This window comes from Protopterus annectens, chromosome 2.part1 (genome assembly GCF_019279795.1).
Source record: "Protopterus annectens isolate FY-2018-M chromosome 2.part1, PAN1.0, whole genome shotgun sequence".
In the NCBI taxonomy this organism is placed as follows: Eukaryota; Metazoa; Chordata; order Ceratodontiformes; family Protopteridae; genus Protopterus; species Protopterus annectens.
The window spans coordinates 1,664,330,766-1,664,355,765 of NC_056729.1; positions in this window are offsets into that span (position 1 = coordinate 1,664,330,766).

Sequence of the window (25,000 nt, forward strand, 5' to 3'; positions counted from 1 at the left end):
TCCTGCAGCACATTAACCCAAGACGTTCTCATCCTAGTGACCTGAGGGTTCAGCTTAATCCTCATTTAAAGGTGAAAAGTAATTCTCCCAATTTCAAGGAATTGCATGGCATCCCTGCCATTAGTGAGTCTGGGCAATTCCTACATAGCTTTATCTGTGCTGCTGAAGATATTCAAGTGTTTTGCCTGTAAAAATGGCTCCAGGATATGCACATTCGTGCTTATGCCCATCCTGATCTACAGATCATAAGCTGTTAGACAAGTATATATGCATCATGACCTGCAGCAGGTATGTTGCTGGGCAGGCAAATGCCCATCATGAGATACAGCAGGTATGTTGCTGGGCAGGCAGATGCCCATCATGAGATACAGATACAGCAGGTATGTTGCTGGGCAGGCAGATGCCCATCATGAGATACAGCAGGTATGTTGCTGGGCAGGCAGATGCCCATCATGAGATACAGCAGGTATGTTGCTGGGCAGGCAGATGCCCATCATGAGATACAGCAGGTATGTTGCTGGGCAGGCAGATGCCCATCATGAGATACAGCAGGTATGTTGCTGGGCAGGCAGATGCCCATCATGAGATACAGCAGGTATGTTGCTGGGCAGGCAGATGCCCATGATGAGATACAGCAGGTGTGTTGCTGGGCAGGCAGATGTCCATCATGAGATACAGCAGGTATGTTGCTGGGCAGGCAGATGCCCATCATGAGATACAGCAGGTATGTTGCTGGGCAGGCAGATGCCCATCATGACCTACAGCAGGTATGTTGCTGGGCAGGCAGATGCCCATCATGACCTACAGCAGGTATGTTGCTGGGCAGGCAGATGCCCATCATGAGATACAGCAGGTATGTTGCTGGGCAGGCAGATGCCCATCATGAGATACAGCAGGTAAGTTGCTGGGCAGGCAGATGCCCATCATGAGATACAGCAGGTATGTTGCTGGGCAGGCAGATGCCCATCATGACCTCTAGCAGGTATGTTGCTGGGCAGGCAGATGCCCATCATGAGATACAGCGGGTATGTTGCTGGGCAGGCAGATGCCCATCATAAGATACAGCAGGTATGCTGCTGGGCAGGCAGATGCCCATCATGACCTACAGCAGGTATGTTGCTGGGCAGGCAGATGCCCATCATGAGATACAGCAGGTATGTTGCTGGGCAGGCAGATGCCCATCATGAGATACAGCAGGTATGTTGCTGGGCAGGCGGATGCCCATCATGAGATACAGCAGGTATGCTGTTTGGAAGCCACATGCTCATCATGACTTACTGCAGGTATTATGCTTGACAGGCACAAGCTTGCCATGGCATTATTGCTTCTCACGATACTTGTAATGATATTTAACCTCCTCTGGGTTTCAGTGAAGCAATGAGCCCAGCAGGTTTCTTTTCCACCATGGATGAACACTGACCCCCACACTCGCTATCCAGCTCCTTCATTATGCAGATAAATAGTCAGTCCTGGGTTATTGGGGATGCAGTCAGGTCTTGATTCCTCTGTGTCCTGGATCAAGTAGAGAGACAAGAAACTGGACTTACCTACAAGGAGCCTAACATCAGTTAGCAGCTGTTGAAGGGTATGTGGGCTATGAAGAAACTCTATATCCATAGGTCAATTCTTCCATTCAAGGGGTGGTTCTGGATTAAACAATACTACAGCATACCCTGGTCTCTCACAGGAAAACAACACCTTGCAGAAGCAAAGTATCAGTGTCGGCTACTAAAGTTTGCTTGACCTTCATTTGCATAGAAGTGTGCACATGGCAAAGCCTGTTAAGAGTATGTAAAATGGGGATCATGACTGCCACAGATTACTTTAACGATGAGCAACCCACAGTGTACAGTGATGTATGGGGATCCTTTTTCACTCAGGTGTTTTCTCCTCAAAGGAACAGTTATGCTGTGGCTGGGAGATAATGCTGGATCTCAAACACAGGATGTCAGCAGGGCATGAGCTACAGGCCATATCCTCTTAGGCAGGTGTGTAAATATCATCACCTGCAGCAGATAGTATGTGGCTGGAAGTTGATATGTTCATGATACAATTGTGTCAGTGTCATCCCAAGGACTTCTTGTTCATAACAGACCACATCAAAAGCATGCAAGATATGAAGTACTATATGGACCATTATACTGTGACATGTGAGCCTATGGGTAAACCAAATATTTCTACTAATGAAGCCTGTACAAGGCTTTCAACACCACAACAAACTGAGTATTAGCATTCCAGTTCAAACAAAGGACTGAAACCTCTGCTGGTTTCCATGATAATGAATTTCTCATAGTTTGCTCTGAAAATATAGATACAGCAATAGAAATACATATACATATATATATATATATATATATATATATATATATATATATATATATATATATATATATATATATATATATATATATATATATATATATATATATATATATAGGTCCCCTTCAAAACATATAAAACCCATATCATCTAATTTCATAACATTGAGACCAGAACATCTAAAATCCAAAACATCTAAAACCCATGACATCGAATTTCATAACATCTAACACTACAAATCACATGGCAATAACATCCCCTCCACATATAACGACACCAAACACACTTTTTACTACATTTCTGCAGGGCACTTGATACAGTGGGGTTAGGAAATTAACTTTTTCCCACTGTAGTGCGATCTTGGAGTTGGTATATTTAATTTACGGGGGGTGTGGGGGGGTGCAGGGGGGGCTTGCCCCCCCCCTGCATAAATGTAGTAAAAAGTGTGTTTGGTAGTTTGGTGTCATTATATGTGGAGGGGATGTTATTTTCTTGTAACTTGTAGTGTTTGATGTTCTGATGCACATTTTCGATGTTATGAAATTAGATGTTATGGGTTTTAGATGTTTTTTTCACTAAATATTTTTTTTATTATTTCAAATAAGATGTCTTAAACATTACATGAAATAAAGATAAATAACATATTTACAATTCTAAAACATTACTAACTTCAAACCATTATATAACTATTTACATTGGTGTCTATGCAAATAACATTGAAATTCTATATTATATAAAGTTAGAAACATAAGATGATACATCTTCTTCGATATTTTCAAGTATTTTCAGTACTTTCATCCAAGAGTAATAGTAAGAAGTAGATCTTTTAGTTCTGTTCTTCACTGTTAATATTTCCATGTGAGCAACTGTTGTTGTTAAAGTCTCAAATTCCTTGAACGTAGGCGAAGCCTCATTTTTCCAGTGTATAGTTATGATTTTACGTGAAATTGCCAATAGTGACCATAGGATTTTAGTGTCTTTTTTTGGTACACAGTTTGGAATAGGAGAGTTGAATAAAATTAAAGACTTTGTTAATTGAAAATTATCATTATAAACAGTCTGAAAAAATAATTAATGGATTTCCAGTACATATTGAGACATATACATTCATAAAAAACATGCTGCCAATCTGCTTTTATCTTGGTATGGCATCTCCAACATTGATCTTCAATAGAATACATTTTGGCTAACCTATGTGGTGTATAGAAACTTCTATGTAGATATCTCCAAGTGAATAATTGCCAGTATTTTGATAATGTAGAAAATTTGGAAGATTTTAGAATATTACTTTTTTTTCTTCAACTGGAGGATGGTTGTTTATTAAAGTATAATAATCCCAGTATGATTTTTCATGATAGTTTTTTGTTTTTTTAACAATTTTATAGATATTAGACAAATAACCTGTACCCTGATAAGGCTGTTTTGTGATAAGAATAAGGTATTCAATGAGTTTTGGAGCTTCATGTCTAACTGAAGGTTGCATTTGTTCTATTTTATTTATAAGAAAATGCCTTAGATTTTGTAAAAACAGCCAATTGTCTTTATTTATATTATAATTATAAATTATGTGTTCCTTTGTTAGAATTTTCCCTTTCTCTATAAGTTGATGCCAAAAGAGTAATGTTTCTTCTTTAAGTATATTTATTTTAGATATTTGGAATGTATCTAGAATATTTGGTGTAAAAGCTATAGGGAAAATAAGAAAAATCCAAGAATTAATATTTGGTATTTTGTTTATATATGTTCTGAACACTGAAAGTGTAGAGCTTACATAGTTTGATGGCAATTTATTAATATTATTTCTTTTCCCTAAAAAATAATCTTTTAACATCCATATAAGGGGTGATGGTATTACTGTTAAGTTGTCTTGTATGTGATTATAATTGATTTCTATGTAAATCTGCTCATGGGCTTGTTTCCATATAGGTGTGTATGAATTATTTAACCATAGTGTTATGTTTTTAATAACAGATGAGGTAATATATAAATCAATATCCAGTAAATTAATTCCACCATCTTCCCAATCTGGCAAATGTTTATTTAAGGCTATACGGGGTTTATTTGGAAACCATAGAAAATTTAAAATTAGTTTATTGTATCTTTGAATAATATATTTGGGAGGTGGCAATGAAAAATTTTGTATTAAGTATAATATTTTGGGAAATATGTTTATTTTAATAAGATATAATCTGTCTGCTGTTAAAAAGATATATTTATTCCAGTAACCAATTGTTTGTTCTATTTTGTCTAGTATTTTATTATAGTTAAATATTAGAGAATCTGTTAATTCATTGAGTAGATTTATTCCCAGATATAATAATTTACTTTCTGTTACTATATATTTGGAAAATCTTTTGTGTATATTATTTTTTTTTTACAATTACAGGGCATAATTTTAGTTTTGTTTTCATTAAATTTTAAGCCTGAAATATTTTGAAATTTATTCATGGAGTTAAATAGAGCATTCAAAGACTCATTTGCATCTGAGAGAGTTAATAGTATGTCATCAGCAAAGAGTTGGATTTTAAGGTTTAACATTTTATTAATGCAAATGCCCTTTATGTTATTGTTTGATCTGATTTGATTTGCAAAGGGTTCTATGAGTAATGCAAATAACAATGGTGATAAAGGGCAACCTTGTTTAGTTCCCTTGTCTATTGTTATAGGGCCTGATCTATATGATCCCAGTTTAACATATGCAGTAGATTTTTCATATAGTATTTGGATAAGATTATTAAAATTAGAAGGAAAGTTATATTCTTTTAAAACTAGTGAAAGAAAGTTCCAGTTAACCGAATCAAAAGCTTTATTAATATCTAATGAGATTACATTTAAATTTAGGACTTTATGTTTGCTATAATCTATTAATGTTAGTATTCTTTTAATATTATCTGAAGTATTTCTTCCTTTAATAATACCTGTTTGATCTTTGTGAATTAAGAAAGGAAGAAAGTGTTTGATCCTATCTGCGTATATAGCCATAAACATCTTGTAGTCTATATTGAGTAATGATATTGGCCTATATGAGGAACACTGTTTCTCATCTTTATCTGGTTTGATAATTGGGGATATCAATGAATATTTCCAAGAGGGTGGTATATTCAAATCTTTATTGGCTATATCATATACTTTTAATAATAAAGATATGGCTTGATTGGGTATTAATTTATACATTTCTGGTAGCATATTGTCTGGGCCAGGTGCTTTATTTGTCTTGAGCTTTTTAATTTGTGATTTTAATTCTGTCATATTGATTGGTTTGTTTATAATGTCTATTTGTTCTTGTGTTAATTTAATATGAATATTGTTTTCTAAGTATTTTTTATATCCTTAGTAGGTGTATCTTGAGTATTTATGGAATTATCAATGTTAAATTGAGTCTGAATGCTTCTAAAATATCATTTAGTTCCGTAACTCTTTTGTAAGTATTGGGAATAAATATTTCTTTTATTTGCTTAGATTTAATTATATTTTTTGTTCTATTAGTTAAGTATCTCAGGTGTGGTGAATTAGTAGAGTATGAGTTTATTTTTATCTTTTCTAAGTTAATCATAATCTTATGGTGTAGCAATTCTGTATACTTCTTATTGATTTGTGTAAGTTCTTGAACTTGAGTAGCATTACCCTTTTGTATTTCCAGTTTCAATTTATCTGCTTTGTTTTGTAAGTCTAGCATATCTTTATTCCATAACTTCCTTTTATTTATGTACCAGGATAATATCTTCCCATATGTAACTGCTTTTAATGAATCCCAGACATATATTTCTGAAATATCTTCTGTGTAATTTATTTCTAGAAAGTTTTTGATTGTTTCTTCATAAAATTCTTTGAAATCTCTCAATTTTGTGATATAGGAAGGTATCCTAGTAATGGGATTTGAATAAAATGGTGTAAGCTCTATCTCAAAGACTATGGCATTATGATCAGATAAAGGACAATTTATGATTTTGACTTTGTCAATTTTTGTTATTAGGTCATTGGCAACATATATTCTATCAATTCTAGAGTTAGTTTTATATCTATGAGAATAAAATGTGAAGATTAGTGAGTCTGGTTCTGCAAATTCATTTATATCTTTTAAATACAATGTATCTATAAATTTTGATAGTGCTTTAGAGATAGGTTGTTTTCTTCTTTTGGATTTAGAATCTGTATCTTTTTCATTCATTATACAGTTGAAGTCTCCTGCCAATATCAGGCTACCCTTAGTTAAATGAATTATCTCTTCAAAATGCTGTTTAACTGTTTTAATCCTAGTCCTGGGATCCAATATAGATTTACTAACGTATAGATTCTCTTATTTAACTCTATTGAAACTAGACAAAACATACCTGATGTATCTTGATGAGTAGTAATTATTTTAGGTGTTATAGTTGAGTTGCGAAGTAGTATAGCTACTCCTCTTTTTTTGTTTTATATTGAGAGTTTATTAGTACTGTGTAATTATTAATATTTAAGTTGTTTATATCTCTATCTAATAAGTGTGTCTCTTGTAAAAAGACTATTTGTGGTTTATGTAAGTTTATGTACTTGAATAGGCTTCTCCTTTTATTACTATTATTTAGACAATTAACATTTATGGATAAACATTTCATTTCCTAGTTTTGAGTTTGTTTTATGTGTGAGTTTATGTAAATATTGTTTATTCTTAGTTCCATCTTGGATACAGAATTCAAAAAGTTTTTCTTGTATGATTTTTGCATGTTTCTGAGTGACACCAAAGTGATAGAATAAAAAAAAAAACAAAGAACTTCCAAACTTGTAATTCTTAACCTTAAAAACCATTCCTATTGCTATGAGGTAATATACCTCTTTGTTTGGTTAGTGAATCTAACCAAACAATCTTTCTACCCTCACAAATAATATTTGGATCAGTTTCTCTTATCCTCTTAGTTTTAAATAAAGATAATTGAATAACATATTACGATAATCTAATCAGCTAAAATATATACATATATTCTTTACTCATCTTATTGTAATTCAATAATACTTACTTCTAAGCAGGTTTCAAAAAGGTACAAATATTTAGATTAAGGTAGTATCATTTCAAAATAATTTAGGATATTAATAAACATCATGTTAAAATCTATAACTGTATACTTCATACATCTGTTGAAAACTATTTACTGACATTACTGTATAATACAGTACCATTGTTGTGCAATTGTTTTAGACTACTCAAGTCCGAAACCAGTGTTTAAATTAATATTTGCAAAGTCATATTGGAATAAAAACATGAATAGTTCTGAAACCACATCATATTTCATGTTTAACATAAACTGAAATGCAATACAATGTATAAGTATATTAATATTTCTTTAGTAGACATTAAATATGTTCCTCTGATTGCATTTTTCAGCTTTTCAAAGACAATTCCATGGCTGGAGACAACAAGATCACAATTTAGACATCTCCCTTATCCAAGAGACCACTCATAATGTTGTTACCTGATTGAGTGTCTTGTTGCCAACACTTCCATCAACCCTCAGAGGGACCCTGCACAATGAAAACTGACACAGTACAGAGGTAAAACTGCAGCGCACTTGACCACACCCTCAAAGCAAACATCTATGTATATCACACATCAACTCCCACAGCTTAGACTGACACCCAACCAGTGAGTCTATCTGCTGACAACAAGTGCTGGAGATACAATCCTGACCTACTCAACACCAGTAATTCAATCCTACGACTGAACAAAAGTATACTGGAGAACACTTCAAAACAATGGAAGCTGCCAAGATTCAAACCACCATGTCTGAAAATATTACAGGCCAAAATTCCCAACCCATTTTGCAGCAAATAGACAAAACGTATTCAAACCATGGGGTAACACCTTTACCACGTCAAAAGGTGTCCAAGAAGCTTGTTTTTCCTCCAACATCGGAGGACAGCCACGATGATCCATGCACTGCAAGAGTACCATTTTATCCTGGCAATTGCTTCACGACTGTATATAGAAACATTTAATCCAAATCATTAACTGGCACCACAACAATATTTCTCAGAAAAGCTGTTTTACAGCCAATGACCAGACAAAACGCATCATTGAGAGGATACATTTATCAAATGTCAAGTGCCCCAGCCATAATACAAGTGTCTCCTCAAATCAATCCCCAACGAATCTACTGCCCACCAAACTTGCAGACCAATACTGGCATCCTTTCATGCAGTCACATTGGAACACAAAAATACAGGTCCGCTGATCAGGAACAACCAGGCTCTCAACTGCCAGACAACACACCCGTCTGCAGAAAGGTCCAAGAATCATAGTTGCATTGTCAAGCATCCTTGTTCACACTAACAGTAACATGATATACCCACATACACTAGTATTGTGTCATTCTTGATAATGTAAAAAGCCAGGCAATATTATAAGAAGGGTGAAGCCACAGCCAGGCAACATAACAAGAAGAGCACAGCCGCAGTCACCATTCAGATGAGCAAACGGGAACAGCATGAGCCATCTAAGGATGGATAGCCCGTTGAGTACCTGCCACAATGCATGCCCATAATGCATGGCAACCCAGTAACAAATTAGGGTGTGGGCTAAGCCTCTCCCCCTTCCACTCAAATCAGATCCAACACAATATGTATGTAGAACACAGATGCTTCGACAAAGCCCAAAGCCACATGGGATATAAACATTGCATAATTGACACACCGGGTCAAATCCACTGTTGTTATGTTACTCATTATAGTTGCCTATACAATCATTGCTTCCACTTTCTCCATCTAGTATACCATACCGCCATCTAAATGTTTGATTTGCCAAATGCACATCCAACCTTCTTGTTGCATCCCACCTGCCCACCCGAGGGCATACCTTGGCAGCAGGACATCAGTAGTATTCTGCAGGAGCACCAGCGTGGGAAATGGCAACCCTCCCCAAAACAAACCTGTCAGTTGCTTGACATTTACTAGTTTCTTTAGAGAATTTGTAAAACAGCAGTGATTTTATTTGCTGATGATTAATTTCTGCTTTTTAAACTCTGCTGTATAAAACATAGTAAGGGATAGCTAAAATGTCTGGAAATCTAAACTGATAGAAAGACAAGCAGATATATGTCCTTATCTATCAAGGTCCTTATCTATCAAGAAGACATCAGTAGCCATAAACTGAAAGTGCTTCAAAAATAAATATCTGTGTATATTTATATGAACCTTTTATATTATTTATGTTTCCTTAGAAGGAATTTAGGTTTCTGTATCTTTAAATGTGGACCTAGCTTATTTTCTGACTAGACGTCAATTAGAAAGAGTCAGGGGATGGTGTACACAAGTAAATGCGACAAGCAATAAGTAACTCAAGTTTCTAGTGATGTTTGTGGCTGTTAAATTGTCTCGAGAACCAAGCGGGAAAAGGTATGTGTTTTTCTTTTCCTTTTCCTTCTCTTACTTGGTGACAAACTCATGTAGTGTGCACGCGAGCACTCTAGTTTGTGGAGTAGTGTTCACAACTGTCAAACTTTGCATTTTAAACATGCTATGCCTTATTTCTCTACAAAAGAAAAGACAACAGGATATCTAAGCTAGTCACAAGCATCTTTCAACTCCGGATGTCTGGAGCCACAACACACATGACTTATAGCCTCAAAATATCACTTAAAACATATTTTTCACTGGACTATATCAGTATGTGCATATGGGTCAAAGGCAGAACATCTTTTAAGATTATTTAAAGTAGTCTTATGATACATCCTAACTGAAATACTTCATTTCAAAAGCAACACATTTCTGCCCAGCATTGGCGTTTATCCAAACAGGGACACTTTTAACTTATAAAAGTAATGCTGTCAGGGATGTAACTGATAATAAGTTATATAGCAGCCATTACTATACCTATTAAGCAATATAACCATATACTGATTAAAATATTATAAGTTAATGAAGATTTTATAAAAGAAGAGAACAAATAAAAACAACAAAACACAAAGAGAGAAAATAAATAAATAAATAAATAAACTATTTGGGAACATTATTATGCATTGATTACTCTGATTAAGAATATGAAAATAATAGATGGATAATAATGAAAAATAGAGTAATGTTTAAATTATGCTTAGTATATTGATGTGATTTGAGATAAATGTATTTACATTTATGCTAATTTTGACATTTAAAATATAAATGAAAACAGTACCTGTTTTGGTGTAACTTGAAGACAGTAAGAACTTTTTTTGTTGTTAGTATTATTATTTAGATTTTTACAGAATATAACATATGTAAGATTATTTGTCCTTTAGTTTTTTTTTCTTTTGCTCAACAGTTTTCCAATTATTTACTTCAGCATTTCTCTTGATTGTACTTATTGTCCAGTCCATAGATTCTTCATGTGTTAGGATGTTGTTGTTGGTAAGGTATTTTATTGCTGAATCTACTGTTTCAAAGATTTTTATTCCATTTGGTAGAAAAACTTTCAGTCTTGCTGGGAATAAAAGATGGACTTTCAGTTGCTTTTTCTTCAAGGTTTTTTTTTTGGTAGAAATTCTTTTCTTTTTGAAACCACCTTTGTAGAATAATCATTGTCAAATCTTATTAATGAATCATTGTATTTGATGGGATAATTTGCCCAAGCATTTCTTAATATAAGATCTTTATCTTGTGTAGAAAAAAGTCTCACAATTATAGATCTCGGCTTGTTCTTACCCAGAGAAGAAGCATTTCCAGAAGCTGCTAGTGATCTATGCGCCCGTTCTATACCATATGAAAGAGCTTCAGGTATTTTTGTTACATCTGGTATCCAGGTGGTAAGAAAGTTTATCATATTGTCCCCTTCAGATTTTTCTGGTAGACCATATATTCTAATATTATTTCTTCTTGTTCGGTTTTCCATATCATCAAGCTTTTCTAGTAAATATGTATTCTGTTGAAGTAAGAATTCAGTTTGTTGTTCTTCTATTTGGACTCTAGTGTCAATGTCACTTAATGACTGTTCAATAAGTGATATCTGTCCTTTCTGCTGTGTAAACATTTCTTGAAGCTGTTCCAGTTGTTGTGAGCACTTTTCTTTAAAAGTATCTATTTTATTGTCCATCATGTCGATTTTTATTGTAAGTTCCTGTATATTTGTAATGAGAGACTGCAGGTCTTTTTTGAGAGAAGAGTCTTGTGCTGTATTCCTTAGATGACTCATGCTGTAAAGCTGATATTGGTGCTGATTTTCCAGTAATTAATTTCACAGGAATTATTCAAGTTCTGACAATAAAATTTTTCTTATAGATGCTCAGAGTTATTAGAAATAAGTTAGTAATAAAAATTTCTTCAAATTAAATATTATTTTGTAAAATTCCTGTCAGGAATTGTATTGAGGTAAGAGAGCTGAAATGAAGTGCAGCTATCAGTTCAGCATCCTAGCCACGCCCCTCGGTTTTAGATGTTTTGAAGTAGACCTATATATATATATATATATATATATATATATATATATATATATATATATATATATATATATAGGTAGATAGCTATATAGATAGATAGATAGACAGATTTAGAAATATAAATAGTTTTATATAAATATATACATGTAGATATAGATATAGATATAAATACATGAATAGAAATAAATATGGAAGTTAGTAATGTTTTAGAATTGTAAATATGTTATTTATCTTTATTTCATGTAATGTTTAAGACATCTTATTTGAAATAATAAAAAAAATATTTAGTGAAAAAAAAATAGAAATAAATATGGATAGAGATATAACTACTATAGCTAAAGCTATAGATATTGATGCAGATACAGATACAGAAATAGAAATAGATATACACATAGATAGTAAAACAAAAATAGATATAAATGTAGATTTATTTATTAATTATTTTTATTTATTTACATTTGTTTACCAGGAAATTCCAACTGGACACATGTTCTTTTTCAGTGGAGGCCCAGGGAGAAAAACTCCACAGAACAAGAAATGAGCAGCAGAGTACATGAAGAACAACTGAATATACATACAATAGCAAATAATACATACTTCAGCAAACATTAGATATACATACAATATGAAACATAGTAATGAACAGATATACCAATAGCAAATAATACATACTGCAGCAAACATTAGCTATACATACAATATGAAACATAGTAATGAACAGATATACCGATAGCAAATAATACATACTGCAGCAAACATTAGATATACATACAATATGAAACATAGTAATGAACAGATATACCAATAGCAAATAATACATACTGCAGCAAACATTAGATATACATACAATATGAAACATAGTAATGAACAGATATACCAATAGCAAATAATACATACTACAGCAAACATTAGCTATACATACAATATGAAACATAGCAATGAACAGATATACCAATAGCAAATAATACACACTGCAGGAAACATTAGCTATACATACAATATGAAACATAGTAATGAACAGATATACCAATAGCAAATAATACACACTGCAGCAAACATTAGCTATACATACAATATGAAACATAGTAATGAACAGATATACCAATAGCAAATAATACACACTGCAGGAAACATTAGCTATACATACAATATGAAACATAGTAATGAACAGATATACCAATAGCAAATAATACACACTGCAGCAAACATTAGCTATACATACAATATGAAACATAGCAATGAACAGATATACCAATATCTAGCTACAGGCTAGGAATAAAGGTAGGATGTATACACAGATATAAATAAGCTCAAACAGATACTGTTCTAAACTCATATACCTAAATCTTATATACAAATGTTGCACTAAACTCAAGCATATATAAAACAGAAGTTCCACACGAAGGTGGAGCAAGCTAGAAGGGATAATGGGATGGAAGTGGAAGATAGAGGAGTAAGACAGGAGACTAAGTGAGTAGTATATGTGGTAGTGAGAGGAAGCTAGGTGTAAGTCATTTGGATATGTATTTGGATTTGAGATGAAGTGAGGTAGTTAAGCATGTTATAACAGGTCAATGAGACTGTGTGAGGAGGCTAGGGGAGGGTAAAGGGTGAGCCAGAGCCTGCAGAGGAAGGAATGCAATGATCAGACGGTGTGAGGCACGGTAGCTAGGGGTGGGAAGAGGAAGGGGAGGTCAGATATAGATATAGAGGCTAGATATAGATGTAGATACAGATACAGAAATAGATATAGGTACAGATATACATATGGATAATGATATAAATATAGATACAAATGCAGAATTTGAAATAGATATAGATGCAGAAATATGTATAAATATAAATATAGATAATGATGCAGATATTGATACAGAAATAGAAATACATAAAGATATAAATATACATATATATATTGATATAGATATAGATACTGAAAGATATATATATATATATATATATATATATATATATATATATATATATATATCTATATATATATATATGGGTCTGGTTCATTTCGCTGAAAGCACATTTCGTCGAATTTCATGTCACCAAGACCAAATCGCCGAAAGCACATTTCGCCAAAAACTCATTTTGCTGAAAGCACATTTCACTGAAAATAGTAGAGGCAGCATATATGCCCTTTTCCACACTGTAATGCAATCCTGGAGTTAGAATATATAGTAGGGGGGTCTGGGAGCATGGACCCACCTAGCATTGATTTATACTAAGCAATTTCTGTTACGAGGGTACGTTAGTACTTTTTAATCAAAGTTTGCCCTCACAGCCCCCTACTGTATATTCTAACTCCAGGATCGCACTACAGTGGGGATAAGGGCATATACACTGCCACTACTATTTTCAGTGAAATGTGCTTTCAGCGAAATGAGTTTTCAGCGAAATGTGCTTTCAGGGATTTGGTCTTACTGAAATAACATTCGGCGAAATGTGCTTTCGGTGAAATGAATCAGATCCATGTGTATATACATATATATATATATATATATATATATATATATATATATATATATACATACATATGTGTGTGTATATATATATATATATATATATATATATATATGTATGCATGTATGAGTCTACTTTGAGTCACTGAAAACTCATTTCACTTAATTTCAAAACACTCACACCAAATCACTGAAAGCGCAAACCACTGAAAACTCATTTCACTGAATCACATTTCACTGAATTTAAGTGCTGTAGGGAAATAAAACATATATGCCATTTTCCCCACTGTAGTACAATTCTGGAATTAATATATATAGTTAGGGGGTGGGGGCATAGCCCCCCACCTACTTTTGGTTTTATATTGTTAGCTTTCAGTGAAATGAGATTCATAAATATAAAAAGTAAGTAAGTGGGGGGCTATGCCCCCACACCCCCCTAACTATATATACTAACTCCAGAATCATACTAAAGTGGGGAAAAGGGCATATATGTTTTATTTGCACAACAGTACTTACATTCATTGAAATGTGATTCAGTGAAATGAGTTTTCAGTGATTTGAGCTTTCAGCAATTTTTTGAGGGTAAATTGAAATTCAGTGATATGAGTTTTCAGTGACTCAAAGTAGACCCATATATCTATCTATATATATATATATATATATATATATATATATATATATATATATAAGATATATATAAATACATAGATATAGATATATAAGTATAGATTAGATATAGATATAGATACAGAAATAGAAAAAAATATATATAATATATATATATATATATATATATACATATATATATATATATATATATATATATATATATATATACATATATATATATATACATATATATATATATATACATATATATATATATATATATATATATATATATACAGATACAGAAATAGATGTAGATATAGATATAGATACAGAAATAAATATAGATATAGATATAGATATCTCTAAATCATCAGACTGACCTGCTCTTAGCCAGACTTTCAGCTTCTACCATCCAAGTAGACCACTCAGATTTGAGAATCAGCATCTTTTAATAGTGGAAAAACCAAACATGCCAGATGGCCAACTTCTATTCTCTTGTTCATTTGCCAGAACATGGAATGCCCTACCTCTAACTATCAGGGCTACTCAAAATCTGATCACTTTCAAAACCTTTCAGAGACTACCTGTGTTCATTCTGGAATTGCACCTGCAACTTGTCTCCTCTTAAAAACCTAACAGCCTCCAGTGAATGCTAACACTGATTTCTAACTTTTACTATGTATTAATAACCGTTGTAAGCCTTCCTGTTCCTGCATTCAAAAACAACTATGTAATGTCCATGTGTTTACCTTTGCTGCTTTGCTTGTCACTTTGTTATTGTAACTGTAATACATTCATTCATTAAATATGTTATACTGTGTATATGTACCTGTCACTCATCAATCTTTTCTCCCTGGGCCTCCACTGAAAATGGGCTCACTACAACCCAAAGGACTACCCCAGTAAACAAATGCAAATAAATAAATAAACAAATAAATGAAGTCACTTTTCTGAAGAGGCTCTAAGTGCAAAAATTGTGACAGATTTCAAGATGTCATACACAAAGAAAGGGTGGGAAATAAAACTTAACTCTTGGTCAAGTCATATCATAGCTTGCTCATTAGCTGGGAAAATGAGACCAGTCAAGTGGTCCTTATCTGCTATCATACTGCATATTTCCATGCTAGTTCATAGGTGATTTCTAATGACTCTAGGGTGACTTTCTAAGCCTAGCTTTGCTTCTCATGTTGAGAATCAAACCCTGTACATTGTGTCTATGAGGTAAACACCTTAACCATTTTACCAGTCCCTGAATGTTACACATTTACTGACTGGAAGCAGGAGTCAGTGAATTTGAACCTTTGACTTTGGTCTGTGACATTTTCACCAGAAAGTGAGCTAACAAGATGCTCCACAGAATAACTGGTCTCAGTGCTGTATTTTGAAATGATGCCACGGGAAAGTATGAACCCTGATATAATTGTTTACCATTAATTCTCTTAACAGCGCATTTTGTTTCAAGTAGCTAAAATTAAAGCCTGTATTGGGTGGCCATCAGAGAAACTAACCAGATGCACCACTACCAAGTAAGTTGTCTTCCAATGGGATCTGTACAGATCCCCGACGGCACTTTCTGCCGAAGCAGAAATCACCGAACATACATAACTGAAAGTGCTGTTCACCGAAGCAGCACTTTCGGTTATGTATGCTGGTTGTGCCGGTCGCACTACGGTGTGGTTAAGGGAGAATTCCCTTTTCCCTACTGTAGTGCAACCTCGGAGTGAGAATATAAAAGTGGGGGAAGTGTGGGAGGCACAGCTCCCCACACGGGGGGTGCAGGGGGGCTTGCCCCCCTGCATAAAAGAAGATTTTTTTTTTCAAACGCACTTTAACGAAAGTGCTTTCGTTAAAGTGCATTTGGTTATTGTGGATTCGTACTATTGAACTTTCGTTCAATAGTCCTAGATCCCTTCCAATACAGAAAGAAGACAGACTGACAACAATTCAAGTGGTAAGCATTGTTGATGAAATCTTTCCTTTCCCTCTGCTATGATTCAGAAAGATTAAGTGAAAGCTCCAAAAAGAAAAAGTGTGTTGGTTTTCAGGAGCACTCTCTTTCTAGATCCAAAAGTTGTCAGGTGGTTAGACCTTCTTCTACAGCTACAATACAATTATTCAAAATTGATCAGTAAAGGAAAACCCTAAACATTACCTGCCATTTTGTCAATAATAGTAAACATAGACTGTTGACTAGATTTCACCTGGATGGTAAGAAGGGATCAAAGATACTACACTGGGGTCAGCAATGAATGCTAGATGAATAATGTTCTGAACTGTTAGTAAAAATTTCTTTCTGAAACCAAGAGTAGAAAAGTTTGATTCAGTCCACCTCCAGTTGTATATTGTATGACTTTGAGTAAGTTACTTATCCAGCCAGTGGTCCTGGGTTGCTGTTAAAATGGGGATGATTGTTTCTACTGTGCTTATGTCATTAACAAATGTTCAACGTAAAAGAATGATTATATTAAGATACCTGCCCCAGTGACAAGTAGTACTGTGGAGATTCCTATTGGTTATTGCCGTAATTAAAACAAAGGTCAGGTATGCCACTAGGATGTTTCCATGTGCTATGCACATCTCCGACTTGAAATCACCCCCCCCCCCCATGTGAGTATTATGGATCATTTCGAATTCAAGGCTGACTCTTGCCTGGCAATAATATAATAATATAAAGCTACTGTCACAGGTAAAGCTGCTCCTCCTCTCCTGATATCTAATTGCAGTTATACTTTGGCAATGTCAAATGCCTCTTTAAACATATACCATTTAAATTATTTGTAGTGTGCATATAATTTTTTATATAATAGGATTTATTCTTGAAATGCCTTCTCCTAGTGTTATATAATTGTTGCTGTAAATACATGTGAGACGTTTAGTCAGTCTGTAATTTTCCTATATTTTGGTGCTGGTCACCAGCCTAGATCATTTCTGAAAATGTCTATCTAATATGAGCATACTGTTAACCAAAACAAGAAAAAAAATAAAGTAAATGCCCCTAAAGTAGATAACCTGTCAGATGCATACTTGGTAGTACTTAAGAGATGTGCCATAGTCAGCAAATCTATGTCTTGTAAGGAGTAGAAATAACTGTGTCTGGCCACTTAACAAATATGACCAAAGAAGTTAGAAATTCTAGATCAGTAGTCAAAATCCAGTGATATAATCTGTATGCCAGTTTACATTACACAGACTAGTCAAACTGAATGAACCCAGATATTATGATTTTCATTTCTCATTTATTTCATAAAAAAAAAAAAAAAAAAAAAAAAATTTTCCTAAAAAAGGTTGCTACAAAGGGTGATATTTTTTAAACTCCAAAGTTCAGCTTCCCCCACTATTAAATGTGACAGAGTTACAAATTTAGTGAGCAGAATATACACCTTTCTATAGTGTATGAAGATGATTATTACAATGTTGTTTGGTGATAATACAGTTAGTGCTACAGCATAAGCAATCAAGAACTAGAAAATTCGGTAAAACAATAGCTAAATACAATCAAACAATACATTTCAGTTAGACATTAGCAAATTAAGAGCAAAGCATTGCACCCCCTACATGACAGACTTTCTAAAAAAATCTTTCATTAGACATTTAAATATGGTAAATAAGAATAAACAGATAGTCATCATTAACCCTGACTGATGTCTGACATCATTTAACATTAGTGATACAGACAAAAACGAAGCCGAGTTCAACATACATCACATACTTGAACAGCTCATCCCTTATAATCAAAATCACTAACCTTAAAATATGGTGATTACTATCCTAGCAAACACTTGATGACATAAAAGAATCCAGATGAATCCTGAGGAACAGAAATAAAAAGGGTTAAAAGTATGTTATGACCATTTACACAAAGTGACTGCATACCCCATGAAGTAAGAGGATAGGCTGAATGGGCTGCTTAATTATACCAACATGAACCTCCCAAGTATTATATTCTGCAGAAATAAATAATAAGCATGCAGTATATAATCTACCCCTAGTCCACTAAAAAAATGTATTTGCTAAATCCATGCTTGTCAACTTGACACATTTATTGAGAAATGTTCCGATGTAAGAATTCAGGCAGACTTGAAAATGCCTCTGTTTCCTATCAGAAAATTTCTATTTGTAATGGCCACCACAGCCAGTAGGTCAGCTGTGGTGTCATGGGTCATGTCAACTTGGTGAATGTCCTCCAGTGAAGGATCTGGTATAGTAAATTTCTTTTCCAAATCCTTACCCTCAGCATCTTCAAGCAATGGGTCAAACCTATTGCTGGTCAGAATGACAGCCTAGAATATTGAATATTTGGATTTATTTATTTATTTGCAGTTGGTTAACCAGGATAGTCCATTGGGCCAATGAGAACCCGTTTTCAATGGATTCCTGGGGAGAAAAACTCCATGACAAAACAAAGATTAAAGCAGTTTCCAAATTCAGTTTTTGGTTACAAGACACAACAAAGTTTCAGCAGTTACAATTAAATTTTTAGGTTACATTTAGTAGAAGACAAAACATTGCATTAGTAAATATACAGTTTCTTGAAATGGAGTAGTACAATTTGAGAATTTAAGAAGTTATTTAAATTGGCTTAGTATTTGTTAGATGCAAATATGAAGTTAGTGTCTGGGATATATGAGATAGTTGCCTATAGGAAGTGGAGAATAGGCTATGTGGAGTGGGAGCAGCAACATTCCCACTAGAATGTTAGATGTGAGTGAAGTGATTTTTTAAAGGAAGGGAGGTTGGCAGTAGTACGGATGGAGGAAGGGAGGGAGTTCCATAAGCATGCTAGGGCAAAGGACAGTAGGTTTTGTCCTGGGAGCAAAGGGGTCTGTGTAGTTCTATTAGGTTTTGGTTGATAGATCAATTGACCTTAGGAGTCTTTCTAGGTGGCACATTTTAATGGTAGAGGAAAGGGAGGGACAGAGGAAGGGGTGAAAAATGAGTTTGTGTGCATAAGTAAGCTGAGTATAGGAGAGATAGTTGGGAAGTTCAAGCCAGTTTAGTTTGTGGAGAGATGCACAGTGATGGGTTGAAGATTTGTGGCTAGTGGCAAATTTGGCAGTTTTGTTATAACAAGAGGAGAGTTTTGTCTTGAGAGATGAATGTAGGTTTGTTAGGAGAGGGGCACCATAAGGAGAGTTTTTTCTTGAGAGATGATTGTAGGTTTGTTAGGAGAGGGGCACCATAAGGAGAGTTTTGTTTTGAGAGATGAATGAGGTTTGTTAGGAGAGGGGCACCATAAAGGAGGGAAGGAATGAGGAATGTAGTAGAGACAGTGAGCTTAGTAGATGTAGTGAGGTATTGATTATGTCGGTAGAGCACGCCAAGTTTTTGGTGTGTTTTTTATGTTTAGTTGTAGATGGGAACTGAATTTAAGCTGGTCATCGATTTGAACCCCTAATAGTTTGGTTTCAGATACCAGTTCAAGAGGTGTGTTGTTCTGGCTGGTGATGGAGAATAGGTTTCTATTAATGGTGTTGGTTTTATACAGGGTAAATACCGTGAGTTTGGTTTTTGATGCATTGAGTGCTAGATGATTGTCTTTCATCCACTGTTCTGTGGTAGAGAAGGTGTCTTGAGATAGCTTTAAGAGAGTGGGGATGGATGTGGAGGCACATATTATCATTGAATCATCTGCATATTGAATAAGGTTAGCATAAGGGATTGAGCAGAAGAAATCATTTATGAATATATTGAAGAGGAGGGGACCCAATATGGAACCCAGGAGGACACCAGTGGTGGTGATACAGAAAGAGGAGATGGCTTTTTTCCACTTGACAGTTTGTTGCCTGTTAGAGAGGTAGCTGGTAAACCAATTGAGAGAGGAAAGGGATAGGTTTAGGTTGGATAGTTTAGTAAGGAGAAGGTTGTGGGAGATAGTATTGAAGGCCTTAGAAAGGTCAAGTAAAAGGGTAGATACAATATAGCCAGAATCTCTGGCTTTATTCACAGTTTCCAGGAGGGATAGGAGGGCAGTCATAGTGCTGTGACTGGGTCTGAATCCATGTTGGGTGGAAATTAATAAGTTTTTATGTAAGAGATAGGGAGGGAGTTGAAGATGGATACATTTTTCTAGGAGTTTTGAGATGGGAAAGAGGATGGTGATGGGACGGAAGTTAGCAATATTGTTATTATTGCCTCCTTTGTGCAAGGGAATGATGAAAGCCTTTTTCCAGAGTTGGGGTACAAAACCTTCTTGGATAGAGTGATTGATTACGATGCTGATGGGGAAGGCAATGGCTTTGGCAGCTATGCTAAGGAAGGTTGAGGGAATGTTATCGGGGGCATTGGTGCATGGTTTTAGCTTTTGCAATAATTTTTTTATGGTCAAAGTAGGAGTGGGTTTATGGAGAATGGTGGGGGTTGAGAATATAGAGTATGGGAGAGTGGAGGTGAAGGGGGTGACAAGAGAGGAGATGCAGAAGTAGGGGGAGAAGTGTTGTTAGAGAAGGATGAAGTTAGTTTGGAAATAGAGTCTATGAAGAAAGAGTTGAACTGGGAGGCCAGCTCTATATTTAGTGCATGTGGGTCAGGGCTTGGGTTTTCAGTTGTGCTGGGTTTTAGGAGGGTAGTGATGCCTTTCCAGAATTTTTGTGGATTGGTTTTATGGTTGTTTTGAAGTAAGGAGAAGTAATTCTGTTGGTCTGCTGTGATAAGCTTTTTAACTCTGTTTCGGAGTGTTTTGAACTCAATAAGGGTGGTGGGAGTTTTGTTTCTTTGGTAACATGCCCAGGCTTTGTCCCTAAGACGCATGACAGTTAGTGTGTTTTTGGTTAGCCAGGTGGCAGTCAGTGGCGGCTGGTGACTTCAAATCAAAGGGGGGCTGCAAGAGATAGCCGAATGGGTGGGGTCAATGGGAAGGGGTGCGGACAACTAGAAAGGGGAGGAGCTATGCTCAAAACCACAAAAACTAAACTTTAATTAAATATGCTGCCCTGGGTGCCAAACCCTCATTATGAGAGTCCAATCAAGACAAATGAAGTGTAAAAGAATAAAAATATTTCAATGCATTGGCTGCTTGACAGCTTACTTAATATCTAGATGGAAACAAAAAGGTTGTGAGGCATGAAAAAATAAATTACTTTTTAAACACATTACTGGAATGCCAGTCAAAATCAAGTATAAGAAAAACAAGCAGCACTCAACTCAAACCGCTTCTCCTTGCACTGCATTATAATTTATATTCAGCTTTATTAATGTACCAAGTAACATGCTGAAAGTAGCAATCTCTGTGATGCCCCCACTTGTAAAAATGTTTATCCAAAAAAGACCTGCTGCCTGACAACTATCTACTTGTTTCATGGGGAAAACATGATCAAAGTAAAAAATGAAAAGCAAACAAGCTCAAGATACATTGCTTAAAGGATTACTGTACAGGTTATGGACCACACATGAATGGCATTCTGTTTAGTTTACGGGTAACGCCCTCAGAGATCACTGGAAGTCTCCAACAAGTGTAATGAGCTTCTTAAAATAATGTAATCCTGTCCTTTATTACAAATACTGCCATATGCATTTCAATACCCAATGCTTATACATTATCTAGTTAAGTATTCTCTGCATGGCAACAACAGAAAGGCTTCAATGTTGGCAATTATTTAACAGTATGCTTATTAAAGCTTACTTGCATGTTATGATCTCAGACAAGCTTACCTGATGGTCATTAAAGCATTGCTACTTAAAATACAGAGCAACAGGCACTTTGAGTAATAAGCATAAATCAACTGTACAAAAATATGACAGAAACCAGACCATTCTGCAAAATCAAGAACAGATGAAAAGTCACTGTAGTACTTGTGTCTACCTTGGATGGGGGGATACCCTGCACATTTACACTGCATGGGGGGATACTCTGCACATTTACACTGCACAACTGCTCCTTGCCTTGCTTGGACACATCCAGAGTCACTACATGGTGGAGTGGGGTGCAACAAGTATGTCACAATTTGAAATGTCTCTGGCTGACTGATGGCCCTGACACATTTGTCATACCTCACCATCAGAGCAAAGCCATACATAGAAGTGGGACAAAGGCCCAAAAATAAGGAAAATTTTTAAATATTGCTCTTATAAACTTAGAAAGATAATAGAATAGTAGGTCTTGTATTAGTATGAATTTTCTGAAGGATATGAAATATGAAACTCAAATGTCTGTCATTATTTTCTAACTTCAGTCTTTAATGATTTACCACTAATTTGCCAAAAAAACAACTTTATGCAAAAATATAAAATAGCCACACAATACAGCTGGGAACCTGTCAAAGAAGGGACATTTTTTAATAATAGTACTACTAACTTGAGCAGCTGACAAAATAAAAGAATCTACATGCATTTCTGAAATAAAAGTAATCTATAACTCTGATTATTACAGTTATTTCGAAATTGTAAACCCTCCATGTTTTCTTCCAAAATTGCTATTTTGCGGAGGGATTATTAGGGGAAGAGCAACATTTTGAGCCAAATTTGGGGACAGTTGAGAGGTTTGGCTATGCCTAACTCTATAAAGCAATTTATTAGTATGTACCTCTCAACCTGTTAATGCAATAAATCTGGACAAGGCCAAATATATTGGGGGAACATAAACAGTACTAAAAATTGCTCTTGTATAAACTGAGACAGTTGATAGAGCAGGTCTTACTTCAGCATGCATTTTTCTGAAGGGTATGAAGTCTGAAACTCAGTGTCATTAGTGACTTAACTCCTAAATGATTTTCCAGAAAACCACAAATATTGAGGAACAAACCAAAAATAAGAAGCAAAAATCTATTCATTCTGTGAAAATCTGGACAGTTGGGAGGTATAGTTCAGCTGGGGCTGTCTTTGAGGTTGCCGCCCTTCCCCCCTCACAAAATCATGGTCGAATGGAGCCCTCCCCCCTGCAGCCATTCCAATGATCCATTACTTGGCTATATCACTCCATTTACCATAAACACTAATATGCATACTGCTTTACTTCTATGATGATCTGGATTTCATTTGAAAGTTTTATTTTGCATTTTACAGCACAAACACTAAGACATCTGCTAAACAAAGCAAAGCAGTCTCACAATGAAAACAGGCTTAGCATTAGAAACTTCTGTGCCCTTGAAACGCACATTCAATGAAACAGCATTGAAACCCACATTCAAAGAAAATACATTTTGCCAGTGGCAGATAAAGATTAACTTTGGGCTGTTTTCAAATCATAGGCCCCTTGCACATGAAACATACATGTGCTCTTTGATACACCTTCCTGATTCTACTAAATTATATTCCTTGTACAATGCAGTACAGTTGTTAGACGGCATTTTAAATGTATTGTTTTGAACATTTTTCCAGTAAACAATTAAACAAAATGCATGCACCAATGACAAAACTACCCAATTCAGAACATTTCCATCATAAAAGTCTACTCAACCTTCTACAGTCCACTGGTATCAGTAAATATGCACAATCTCTGAAGTAGTAAAAGTCATCTAAATAATTCCACATTAAAGAAATCTGTAACAATGAAGAGGTTGCTGCTAGCAAACAACTTTATATGTCACTGTTTATTCATCTACAAATAAAGTGCCTGTTGCCCTTGAGGAATAAATTGCCTATGTTGCATGCATTAAAAAAAAAAATAAGCTAGTAATATCGCAATAGGGACTGTATGGCAAACTGATAACAGGTTCATAGTCACTACTCTAGGTATCTTTGCCAAAAAGACTGCAGCATCCACCCACTTTACAACACAGTACAGTATCAGCAATGCATCTATCTGCTGTCTGAGTAGAACCCACAGCCTTCTGCATCAAAAGCAAGTATACTACCTGTTGTGCTATTAATGCAAGCAGACTCAGAATAAGCAGCACTTAAGTTTTTTTCTCCTGCAGCTCTCAGCTCCTTGTAAAATCTACTCGACACGCAGTTGTATCTCTGAACTTTGCAGCACAAGAAATTTGGAAAAAGCCAAAATTTATTGGGGGGGGGGGGGACAACCAGGGACACATTTTAAACATTGCTTGTATAATGTTGGAAAGTTGCTAGAATAAAATGCTGTGTTACCACCATACACTTCACTGCCATGTCTTATAACCCAGGGGACCCTGTGCAAAACAGTCAGAGAAACATACCACTATGCCAAATATCAGCTGTTTTGTAAAAGAGAGGAAGACTAACTTAAATGGCTACCATTTAGTGAATTCAGTTCTCAGCATAGCTGTCAACCTCTTGGCACAAAACACCTGAACAAAGCCAATAATGGGG